The sequence below is a fragment of the Mobula birostris genome, chromosome 25 (genome assembly GCF_030028105.1).
Source record: "Mobula birostris isolate sMobBir1 chromosome 25, sMobBir1.hap1, whole genome shotgun sequence".
Lineage (NCBI taxonomy): Eukaryota > Metazoa > Chordata > Chondrichthyes > Myliobatiformes > Myliobatidae > Mobula > Mobula birostris.
This window is the reverse complement of record NC_092394.1, coordinates 27,539,047-27,552,473: the sequence shown is the minus strand read 5'-3', so window position 1 is coordinate 27,552,473 and position 13,427 is coordinate 27,539,047. Positions and strand designations below refer to the sequence as shown.

The following is a 13,427-nucleotide window of genomic DNA, read 5'->3' as shown; positions in this document are numbered from 1 at the left end:
AGTATTGTTACCCACGCAAGTTTCTCTTAGTGAAAGGACAAATATAACTATGTGTATGTTTAGTTTTACTTTGGTGCACCTATGCCATAAGGCAATGCTTTACAGGTAAGCTTCACTGAGTGACGTGGATCATAATATGTGAGTACAGTGTCTGACATCACCATTTCTTTTGTCTTTTCAAAAGCTAACTCACACTGCTTTGTCCATTGCCATTTCTTCCTGATCTATAGTAATGAGTTCATGGAGTGGAGCACAGCAGCCAGATTTGGCAGGAACCTGTTATAGTAATTGACAAATCCTGAAAAGGACTGCAACTGTGACATGTCCTTTATGTCCTTTGCCCTTTGTGCATCCACCCCTGCTTGAATTTTCTCAACACACTTGTATAATGCTTGTGCGTCAATGATGTGACCACAGTAAGTGATGTTTGGTTTAAATAATTCACACTTGTTGTGTTGTGCTCTGAGTCCATAATCATCTAATCTTTTTAATATTCTCTTGAGATTTTAGAGATGTTCTTTGTCATCCTTTTTGGTAACACTGATGTCATTCAAGTAATACTTGAATGCCTAGGCTGCCAGCTTTCGGCCAGAGTGCAGATGCAACTGCTAATTTAAAAAAATAAGCCTATTATAATGATAGAGCCCCTTGTGAGTGTTTATGCAGAGAAACTCTTTGTAGTTATCTGTTGGTAGGCCTCAGCTAAGTCCATTTGGCTGAAATGTTTCCTTGTAAAAAGGTTCGCAAAGATATCCTCTATCCTTGACAGATCTACTTCTAGTACTTGATTAGTGGTGACATTAAAATCACCCCAGATCCTAACTGACCCATCCTTCTTGTCTACTAGGACCATTGGCATAGCCCATGGGCTCTACTCAACCTTGGAAAGAATTCCTTCAGCCTCTATGCAGTCTAGCTCACTAGCTACTTTATCATGGATAGTATAAGGAACCGGAGGGCTTTGTAAAATTTGTGTGTGGCATTTTCATTTAACACTAGTTTACCCTTGATATGTTTGAATTTTTCAATGCCAGTCTTGAACACTGGTGTGGCATCATCGAGTATCTTTCTTAATTCACTTTCAGATGACATTATTGCAGGGGATGTGGCATGCATTTGACAGATGGGTCGGCAATCAAGTTGTAGTTGTCTCAGCCAGTCACAGCCCCACCATGCTGGCCCTCTTTTTTACCACATACAAGCCAAATGTGGCTTGTTGGTTGTTGTATTTCACTGTTATGAATGTCATTCCCACAGAAGTTATCTTTTCTCTGGAATAAGTTCTGAGCTGGATATCTGCAGGCTTCAGTTTAGTATCTTTGAAATGCCGTTCAAACTCATTTTCTGGAATGACTGATACAGCCAAGCCAGTGTCCAATTCCATTTTAATTAATTTGCTGTTCATGTCTGATGTGAGCCATATTGTTTAACTATTATTAGTTTTCACAGTGTAAATTTAGGGCTACCCAGTGCTGTGTCGCTCTCGTCATTATCAGATTTTTCATCAACAACATACAGATTAGTGCTCTTTTTGAAACTGCAACTGAGTTTTATCTCTAAATCTTCTCTGTGCAGTCCAATCATTTTTGTCTGCCTGACATGCTTTTGGTATGTGCTCCATTTTGTTGTATTTTCTGCAAGATCTGCCTTTAAACCTGCATTAGTCTGGTGCACGTGAGTACCTGCCATAACAGTAACACATTTATTTGTCCGAGCAGTTTTCTGTTTAAACATTGCAATTTTGTTCATGCTAGCTTTCATTCCTGGCTGAAACTCAATTACTTCTCTTGCTGATGCTTCCATTAATGCAGTAATTTCAACTGCTCACTTAAATGTAAGTTGTGCTCAGTTAGGAGCCATTTTTGAATGCTTTGATGTAAGTTTCCACAAATTAAATAATCTCTCATTGCATCATTAAGCCCATCACAGAACTGACAATGCTTGGACAATCTCTTCAATTCAGCCACCCAAGCTGTAATGAATTTTCCTTCCTTTTGATCCTGCTTATGAAACTTAAAGTGTTCTGAAATCATCAATGGTTTAGTACTCACTGATTATGAAGCTGAGAATTGTGTCCGTTTTCTTATTTTTTTAACTTGACCATCTTTTTACGCTTGTGAAGAAAGATTTCATCTAGCACTTCTCAAAAATTGGAACATCTCTCTCTCTCTCCCCTTTCCAAAGTGAAATGAACTGCACTTATTTTTGAAACTTGACCGTCTTGCTGTACTTCAACAGGTAGGAAGTCATCTCGGGTTTGTTTTAATACTTCTTTGTTACCACTGTTATATTTTGCAACTTCAAAAATTAATCAAAAAAAAAACACAGGAGCCTGGGATAACGTGCTTGTTTAGCTTTACATTAATGAAGTGTGCATATATAACATGTGGTTATACTTTTATGTATAACCCATAATGAATTGGATAAACAAGAAAGAATTCTTAATCATACACTATATTAAAATATTTCTCAAATACTACTGAAATATTAAATTCACAAAAACACAAGGAGAAGCTTCAGATCATTATCATGTAAACAACAGGAATTCTGCAGATGCTGGAAATTCAAGCAACACACATCAAAGTTGCTGGTGAACGCAGCAGGCCAGGCAGCATCTCTAGGAAGAGGTGCAGTTGACGTTTCAGGCTGAAACCCTTCGTCAGGACTAACTGAAGGAAGAGTTAGTAAGAGATTTGAAAGTGGGAGGGGGAGGGGGAGATCCAAAATGATAGGAGAAGACAGGAGGGGGAGGGATGGAGCCAAGAGCTGGACAGGTGAATGGCAAAGTGGATAGACATGTCAGAATGAGTTCATCTTTACAGTAGAGGAGGCTGTGGATAGACATGTCAGAATCCGGTGCTCCCGATGTGGCCTTCTATATATTGGCGAGACCCAACACAAACTGGGAGATGGCTTTGCTGAACACCTACGCTCTGTCCGCCAGAGAAAGCAGGATCTCCCAGTGGCCACACATTTTAACTCCACATCCCATTCCCATTCTGACATGTCTATCCATGGCCTCCTCTACTATAAAGATGAAGCCACACTCAGGTTGGAGGAACAACACCTTATATTCCGTCTGGGTAGCCTCCAACCTGATGGCATGAACATTGACTTCTCTAACTTTCGCTAATGCCCCACCTCCCCCTCGTACCCCATCCATTATTTATTTTTATACACACATTCTTTCTCTCACTCTCCTTTTTCTTCCTCTGTCCCTCTGACTATATTGCCCATCATCTGGGTTCCCCCCCCTCCCGGACCTCCTGTCCCATGATCCTCTCGTATCCCTTTTGCCAATCACCTGTCCAGCTCTTGGCTCTATCCCTCCCCCTCCTGTCTTCTCCTATCATTTTGGATTTCCCCCTCCCCCTCCCACTTTCCAATCTCTTACTAACTCTTCCTTCAGTCAGTCCTGACGAAGGGTCTCAGCCTGAAATGTCGAGTGTACCTCTTCCTGGAGATGCTGCCTGGCCTGCTGCGTTCACCAGCAACTTTGATGTGTGTTGCCTGATCATTATCATGTTCTTTGTTGTGCAATTATGGTGGGTGTTAGCTGATTGCTGTGCTTCCTGTATTTCCAGTGTTGGTAAATAAGATTAATGTAGAATGGTTTCTTAATAGTCAGCATAGACAGAGTGGTTTGGTGTGACTGTTTCTGTGTGGATTCTGATGCTAAACCTTAAACGTACAAAGTTTGTACTTCTATTTTCCTTCTTTTCATTCCCCTCCTTTCTCGAAGGCATTTCCAAAGGCACTCCAATGAATGGATGTTGGGGGTTGGGGAAGGGGGAAGAGGTGTCAGAAATGAAAGCCAGTAAAGGAGAATTTTGGTAATAAGATGGGACTGATGGTGATTTCATAACCACCAAGGCTAGTGTTTTCATATTTACTTTCCAATCGCTTCCTGTTGATTTTATGCCAGACCATTTTTGGGGAGTGTGTTTCAGATTTTTCTCCCCTTTTCATGTTTAGAATCATATTCTGGTATCACTAATGAATGGTTGGGTTGCAAGATTTTAACAGTATCCTTGGATCAGCTTAAACCTCTCATTCAGATCTTACCCAAATGTATGATCTTAATCAGATCTTCCCCCACTGCATTCAGAGAAATGCAAACTGTCTGAGCTCACATAGCACTTTGCTGAATTTAGAGTATGATGCTGCAGTATTGTTATTTTATTGTATCTACTTTAAAAGTACCACATTTCCCTTTTGAGTAAAGTATATCCATTTGTTCTAGCTAGTGCAAGATGATAAACATGAATGTCTTTTTATTGAGCATCATTAATCACTTAGGTAAGAACTAAAATTATCATTTTTAATGATGCATTTCTCTAGATGTAGCCTCAAACAACTTAGACTGGTTAACATTCCAGCTGTCTTGAGATCTAGTATTTATCAACTTTTTAAATAAGTTGTACCAGTCTACCAGCTTTTGGTGAACTCTGTATGTGGACTGAATCTCTCTGCAAGGAGTGCGGGTTGCGGCTGTGGTGATTCAGGTGCATTGAATACAATGACCTTCCTTAAGTTTCATGGTTCATTTGGAAATATCCACGGATGGATAAAGTACATCTGATTAATAGGAAAATTGCAAAAGAAGCCACATTTAAATTTTAGTGAAAGTCTGTGCTCGTTGTGCTTTTGTAGTTTGAAGGCTCTCTCCATTTAGAAAATGTGGCTGCCTTTGTTTCAAGCATCCTAGCCTAAAGCTCTTCTGTTATCTCTATGAGCGAAGCAATTTCATCATCATAATGGTTTTAAGTAATGGAGCTGTTCTCTCTTCTTAAATATTGGATGTTATTTAGAATAAATCACTCATTACAGCACTAATACATAGGAACATAAGAAATAGGAGGAAGGGTAGGCTATTTGACTCATCTGTGACATTCAAAGTTTTAGAGGGTCAAAGGTTAACTTATTATCAAAGTATGTATCCACATACAACTTTGAGGTTCATCTTTCCCAACTAGCCACGGAACAAGGAAAGAACATGAAAGTACTTCTGAGAGAAACATCAAACCCACCCCCTGCACAGAGAAAGAACAGCATCCCAATCATCAATCTCCAAAACCCCCCTCTTTCCATGCAGAGAATGGAACAAGAACATCAACCCACAAACCCCCTCCCCTCGCACAACAAAATGGAAAGGAATGGGCGAAACACACAGAATATAAAAACTGTAAGTCTGAAAAAGTCCACAGTCAATATGATTCATTTTAATACAATTATGGCATATCTGTCTGTAGACTCAGATCCATCTACCTGTCTTTTCCCCATAACCCTGAATTCTCCTAAAGTGCAAAAATGTATCTAATTGTGTCTTGAGTATATTTAATGAGATAGCCTCTTTTGCTCCTCTGGGCAGAGAATTCCAGAGATCCCTGACTCGCTGGGAAAAGTAGTTCCTCCTCATCTCTCACTTACCGGCGGAAGCAACTGTTCTGCCTCTATCTATCCCTTTCATAGCTTTATATGTTTCTATAAGATGCCCTCTCGTTCTTCTGAGCTCCAGTGAATTTAGTCCCTGGTGACTCATTCTCTGCTCTTAGACTAACCTCCTCAACTCCAGAATCACCCTGTTGAACCTCCTCTGTGTTGCATTTAAGGACAGTATATCTTTGCTCAAGTAAGGTTGCAGTGCTCCAGGTATTGCCTCACCAGTATTCTGTACAGTTGCAGCATGACCTCCCTGCTCTCAAGTTCAATCCCTCGAGCAATGAAGGCCAACATTCCATTTGCCTTAACATTTTATGATTCAAACTCAAGCACTCCCAAGTGCCTCTGCACAATTATCTTTCACAACTTAAATAATAAATTGATCTTCTATTTTTCCTTCCAAAGTGAATGAACTCCCTTTTACCTTTGCAGCATTCCATCTGCCAGACCATTTCCTACACACTTAACCTATTTATATTTCTCTGCAGACGCTCCACATCATCTGTACAAATTGCTTTTCCAATCAATTTAGTGTTATTAGCAAACTTAGATACACTACACTTGGTCCCCTCTTCGACATTGTTAATGTATATCATGAAGCGGTTGTGGTTCTAGCACCAACCCATGTCCCTCTGCTCACCACTGACTGCCAACCAGGGAAAAAACCATTTATCCAAACTTCCTGCCTTCTGTTGGTTAACCAATACTCTATCGATGCTAATACATTATCCCCAACTCTATGCATAAGTCTTTTATATGGCAACTTATTGAATGCCTTCTGGAAATCCAAGTATACAATAGCTACCTATTCTCCTCTATCCACTGCACTCATTATAATTCTCAAAAACTCCAGTAGGTTTCTCAAGCCAGACTTGCCCTTTATGAAATCATGCTGTGTCTGTCTGATTGAACAATTTCTATCCAGTTGTCTCACTCTTTCTTCCTTAACAAGCATTCTCTTGACTACAGACGTTAAGCTAATAGGCCTATAGCTGCCTGCTTTTTTGCCAACATCCTTTTTTAAACAGTATCAGGACATTCACTGACTTTCAAAGCACCAGGACCTGCCCAGATTCCATAGATTTTTGGTTAATTATTACAAACGCATCTGCTTCAACTTCCACCGTACTCTCTATAGCCCAGGATGCATCCCATCAGGACCAGGACCGTGTCAGCTGTACAAATGAGAATATCTGACACAGATCACCACGGACATATAATGTTTTCCACTTTAGCTGAAATGTGGCTTCAATGTGCTTGGAATTAACTATGGGGAAAAATAATTATGTGTTTTTCTTGGAGGTAATTTGACTGATGGGATGTGCATTTAGACTAGCAAAAAAAAAAGTTAAAACAAGAATTAGGCATCCCTGTGAAATATCTCCTCCAGGAGTCTTCATTCTAAGAGTTAAGGATCCCTGTGAAAATTAAACTAACTTCATTACTTACATCCTTCATATACATGAGGAGTAAAAATCTTTATGTTACGTCTCCATCCAAATGTGCAATGTGCAACTTATAGTAATTTATTATAAATAGTATGTGTAACAGGACGGTCAATGTAACATAGAAATACAGTTGTGTCAGCATAAATTAATCAGTCTGATGGCCTGGTGGAAGAAGCTGTCTTGGAGCCTGTTAGTCCTGGCTTTTATGCTACCTCACCATTTCCTGGATGGTAGCAGCTGGAACAGTTTGTGGTTGGGGTGACTCTGGTCCCCAATGATCCTTTGGGCCCTTTTTAACACACCAGTCTCTGTAAATGTCCCGAACAGTGAGAAATTCATATCTACAGATGTGCTGGGCTGTCTGCACCACTCTGACCAATTTCTCCTCAAGGAGTTTCCATTTCATTTTCATCTCTGTCTCTCCTCTGACACTGGATGATTTTGTTTTGCAATACAATTACAGTCAAAGTTAGTGTTTAGACACACGTTCAATAAGCATTTCGGGTCTAAAAGTCATCACAAGACTGGAGTTTATAGCAGTTGTGACTTGCATTAAAATAACGTAATTGCTTTCAATTAACTGATGGAATGTTATTACTGATTGACGTCTCTTTTTTGTAAATCTGCCAAGTAATCTAACAGCATTTCTATTCTCATATACACAACCTATTAGTGAGTGATATTTTAATGAGTTATCACATTGTAATTACTATTAGACAACTCATTAGACCAATAAAAGAAAATTTGATACATGTGGGCGTGTAATTTTCCCAGATAAATAAAGCAATATGATTTCAAATTCTGTTTTTGTTTGATATTTTAGCTGCAACCTTATTATCAGTCTTATACAATTTTAATGAGAACTGATCAATCAAAAGTCTTAACTTTGAATCTCTCTCCACAGATACTGACTGGTCTGCTACGTATTTGCTGAATTATACTTTTTGGCGTCTGGAGTATTTTATTTTTGGATTATAGTTATGACTTTATTCTCTACTTTTCAAATATCTTTTAAAGTTTAGTTGACAGTCATGCTTTTTCCTTCTTTGTTTGGTGTCTCTGAACTTTTTTAAGTATGATTGGCTGCTTAAACTTGATGACAACAGTAGTTCCCTGAATTAATGTCAGGAAAGGGGGTATCTGTTTACATCAGCAGTGTTGAGGTTGCCAGCATTGAGAACATTAATTTCCTAGGAGTGAACATCACAAAAAGGCTGTCCTAGTTGAACCATAGCCTAGAAAAGCTACACCAGTTCCTCTAATTTCTCAAGAGGCTATAGAAATTCGGCATGTCCCCTTTAACTTTCTCCAGTTTTTATAGAAAGCATCCTATTGGGCAGCTGCTCTGCCTGGGACCTGGAGAAACTACAGGAAATTCTGGACGCAGCTCAGTACATTACAGAAAACAGCCTCTACTCCATAGGCTATGCCCACATTTCTCACTGTCTTGGTAAACCAGCCAGCATATAGGTGTTTTCTCTTCTCCTGACCCCTGCCATCGGGCAGGAGGCACAAAAGCCTGAAAGCGTTACAACCAGGCTCAATCACAGCTTCTATTCTGCTCTTATTAGTGGTATAGAGCAATGGCCTTTTATAATAACTCGGGGCCTCACAATCTAACTTGTAGCCTTGCACCTTACTGTATATTTTTAAAAATTGAGTTATTCATTTATTGACAAACAGTGCAGATTAGGCTGTTCCGGCCCTTCGAGGTGCACCACCCAGCAACCCCCCATTTAACCCTAGCCTAAGGATGGGACAATTTACAATGAACAATTAACCTCCCAACTGGTATACCTTTGGACTGTGGGAGGAAACTGGAGCACCTGGAGGAAACTCACGTAGTCATGGGGAGAACGTACAAACTCCTCACAGACAGTGGTGGGGATCGAACCCAGATTGCCGTTACTGTAATGTGTTGTGTTAACCACTACTCAAGTGTGCAGTTGTCTGCCTGCACTGCACTTTCTCTATAAATGCGGCACCTTAATCTGCATTCTGTTATTCTGTTATTGTTTTCCCTCGTGCTACCTCAGAGCAGTTATCTGATGAAGTGATCTGTGTGGATGGGATTCAAAACAGGTTTTCTAATGTATTTTGGTACATGTAATGAGAAAAAGAAAACAATTTACCAAAATCTTCTGCACAATTTGCATCCTTATTCCATGAGTATGGCCTATCAAGAGCTTCTGTGGAGATTGAGATCATTTGGGTGGTTAGGTGCTTTGCAAAGGTCAATAAAAGGAAGTTAGGTTTAAGTGGAGCATCCATTGTTGGAGTGGGACAGAGTTAGAGTGGGGAACCAAGGTTCTGGCTCAAGTGGCTTCAATGAGAAGAGGCAGAGGCTAGGGTGAAGTTTCTGTCAAATTGTTGTTTCTTTCTTTTCTAATGCCCAGTTAGAATAGCAAGAATGCTTCCCAGGTCAGTAGTGTGCTTCTCATGCAAGATGTGGAAGATCTGGGAGAACTCCAGTCTCCCTGATTATTACATCTGCAAGAAGAGCAACTTGGTGCAGCTCTTTATGGACTATGTTAGGGAACTGGAGCTGGATGACCTTCAGTTCATTTAGGAGAATGAGGTGATAGGTAGGACCTACAGGGAGATAGTCACACCTACTTGCATGAGACAAGTAGCTGGGTGACTGTCAGGAGTGGGAAAGGGAATAGGTAGATAGTACAGAGCATCCTGTGGTCATTCCCCTTAATAAAAGGTTTATCACTTTAGATACCTTTGCAGGTGATGATCTACAAGGGGATAGCCACAGCGAACAGCAAGGGGAGAAAAAAACCAGAGGACATGGGTTAAGGGTGAGGGGGGGAAAGTTTAAAGGGAACATTAGGGGGGGGCTTCTTCACACAGCGAGTGGTGGGAGTATGGAATGAGCTGCCAGACGAGGTGGTAAATGCGTGTTCTTTTTTAACATTTAAGAATAAATTGGACAGATACATGGATGGGAGGTGTATGGAGGGATATGGTCCATGTGCAGGTCAGTGGGACTAGGCAAAAAATGGTTCGGCAGAGCCAAGAAGGGCCAAAAGGCCTGTTTCTGTGCTGTAGTTTCTATGGTTCTATGGTCTCTGGCACTGATTCAGCATCTGTGGCTCTGAAGGGGAGGAAGAGGAGCAGAGGAGAGCAGTGATTATCGGGGATTCATCAGTTATAGAAACAGAAAGGAGATTTTGTGAACTTAATTGAGGCTCTCTGATGGTATGTTGCCTCTCAGGTGCCAGGGTTAGGGACAGCTCAGACTGGATCCACAGCTTTCTAAAGGGGGAGGGTGAGCAATCAGGAGTCATGATCTGTATTGTTACCAACAACATAGGTAGGAAAATGGATGACGTCCTGAAGAGAGAATATAGAGATCTAGGAAGAAAGCTGAAAAGCAGGACTTCAAGGTTAATAATTTCTGGATTGCTGCCTATGTCATATGCCAATGAGGATAGGGCAGTTGAAAGTGTAGCTGAAGAATTGGGGAACTTGGGAGCATAAATCAGGAACAGATTTACTCAGGGAAATGCACAACAGAAATGTGGCGATTAATTAGGGAGTACACACATTGGGTTCTGAATAGGTGTGTCCATTGAGGCAAGGAAAGGATGGTAAGGTGAAGGAACCATGATTGACAAGAGATGAGGAATATCTAATCTAGAGGAAGAAAGAAGCATCCTTAGATTTTAAGGATCAGACGGTGCTCTTGGGAGTTATAGGTATGCCAGGAAGGAACTTAAGAGTGGACATAGGAGAGCTAGAAGGGAACATGAGAAGGCCTTGGCGAGTAGAGTTATGGGAAAAAACCCAAAATGTTCTACACATACTCTAAGAAGAGGAGAATGCCTAGAATGATAGTATGACTGATCAGGGATGAGAGAGGCAACATGTTCCTGGAGTTGGAAAAGGTGGGGTAAGTCCTAAATGAATACTTTGCTTCAGCATTCACCACTGAGAGAGATCTTGATGAATATGTGGACAGCACAGAACAGGCTAATATGCTAAAACTTGTTGATGTTAAGAAAGAAGATGTGCTGGATCTTTTGAAAAGCATTAGGATAGATAAATCCCCGGGGCCAGATGCATTATATCCCAGGTTACTATGGGGACCACGAGAAGAGATTGCTGCAATTTTGGATCTTTGCATCTTCACTGGCCACTTGGAGTGTGGCAAATGCTGCTCCTTCATTCAGGAACAGAAATAGGGATAACCCTGGGAATTATAGACAAGTAAGTCTTACATCAGTGATGGGAAAACTATTGGAGAGGATTCATAGAGACAGGATTTATGAGCATTTGGACAAATGTAGTTTGATTAGGGTTAGTCTGCATGGCTTTGTGATTGGCAGGTCATGCCTCTCAAGCCTGATTCAATTTTTTGAGTAAGTGTCAAAACAAATTGATGAAGGTAGAGCAGTGGATGTGGTGTATATGGATTTTAGTAAGGCATTACTCATGATTGGCTCCTTCTGAAAGTCAGGAGGCATGGGATTCAGGGAAACTTGGCTGAATTGATTCAGAACGTGCTTACTTACAGAAAGCAGGGGTTGGTAGTAGATGGAGAGTACTCTGCCTGGAGATTGGTAACCAGTGGTGTTCTGCAGGAATCTGTTCCCAGACCCTTGCTCTTTGCGATTTTCGTGAATGACCTGGATGCAGAAGTGGAAGGATGGATTAGTAAATTTTTGAATGACAAAGGTAGTTATTATTGTGGATAGTGAAGAAGTTTGTTGTAGATTACAGCAGAACATTGATAGGATGCAGAGCTGAGCTGAGAGATGGCAGACAGAGTTCAACCTGGAAAAGTGCGGTGACACATTTTGACAGCTGAACTTGAAGTTAGAGTGCAAGGTTATTGGCAAGATTCTTAAAAGTGCGAAGGAACAGAAGGATCTTGGGGTTCATGTCCGTAGATCTCTCAAAGTTGCTGCACAAACTTTTGGGTGGTTAGGAAGACAGATGGAATGTTGGCTTTCATTTTATGGGGAATCGAATTCAAGAGCCATCAGGTAATTTTGCAAGTTTTAAAACTCTGGTTAGACCGCACGTGGAGTATTTTGTTGAGCTCTGATTGCTTCTTTATAGGATGGAATTTTTAGAGAGTATTGAGGGAGATGCTGTCTGGATTAGAGAGCAAGGTTTATGGGGACATCCTGAGTGAGCAAGAGCTTTTCTCTTTGGAGCAAAGGAGGATGAGAGGTGACTTGATAGAGGTATACAAGATGATAAGAGACATAGATAAAGTAGACAGCCAGAGGCATTTTACCAGGGAGCAAATAACTAATATGAGGGTATATAATTTTAAGGTGATTGGAGGAAAGTATAGGTGAGATGTCGGAGGTAGATTTTTTACACTGTGAGTTGTAGGTACATGGAATGTGCTACCAGGGATGGTGGTAGAGGCAGATACATTAGAGAGATTCTGATATAGGCTCATGGATGAAAGAAAAATGGAGGGTTATGGGGAAGGGAAGGGATATATTGATCTTAGAGTAGGTTAAAAGGTCAACACAACATCATGGATTGCAGGACCTGTACTATGCAGGAATGTGCTATGCTCCATATTGGACAGAATTGTTCATACATAGATTAATTTTTACAAATGTATTTATTCACTCATGCATTGCCGCATTTTTGCCTATTTTGCTCTCTAATGCTGCTTTTCATCCACAACATTATATGATAACCTCCACTACTTTAATCCAGTTGGTAAATAGTGACTGTGCCTAGTATTGTTGCAAACAACAAACAGAAGTAAGTACATTTTAAATGTATGCTGTTATCTCAGAAAGCAGGGCATTTGAAATTGTATGAGCTTTGAAAGTATCCTCTTTTGCTTATAATTTTGTACACATTGTGTCATTTCCAACTGCTGTTACAAGTACTTCAAACTAGTCCTTATTAAATCATTATGGTGTCTCTTGAATTCGTGCAAAAAGAGGCTGAAGACATGGAAAGCATGTCAATGATAGAACTGTGTGTATGACAACACTTGTAAAACTGCAGAATTATGACAACTCCCGAGGAGATCCTTTGGCCCATTACGTCAGTGCCATGTTTGTTAAAGATTCACAACAGCATCCTTCAGGGGGTAGAATGGATACAATTCTGAGCAGATAAGTTTCGAATGTGTAGATCTGGAGCTTAAAGGTACTTTAAACTGAATCACCGGGGAGAAGTGCAATATCTAATTATTACCAGGATTTATTGAGTTCAATAGGCGAAGGTTGCCAAGGATATTTTACTTCAGGGCTAATTTAGGTTGAGATAAAATGTTAAATGTCAGGTCTATTCAATAATTTTCCATTTTTGCTGAATTGTTCTTCCTTTCCCTAATCAACACTTCACCCTGAAGCATTTTTTTTTCTTCCCAATAATCCACTGCTGCTTGACTCTATTGTCCTCTATGAATTAAACATTGGTTTCTGGGATTGCAACTTGGTAAATAGAAGCAGCCGTTGCTTAAAGAGGCACAGGTCGAGTGTTCCGTTAAATGAAGAGAATACATTAGTTATGAAAATGTAGTGGAATATTTTATGCAGAAGGGAA

General features: G+C 40.4%; 1 protein-coding gene across 4 annotated transcripts in view; it reads left to right on the top strand.

Annotated features, from left to right (window-relative positions):
* Positions 1 to 13,427, top strand: part of pitpnm3 (PITPNM family member 3) — a 647,225-nt gene that overhangs the window by 394,867 nt on the left and 238,931 nt on the right. The window lies entirely within an intron of this gene.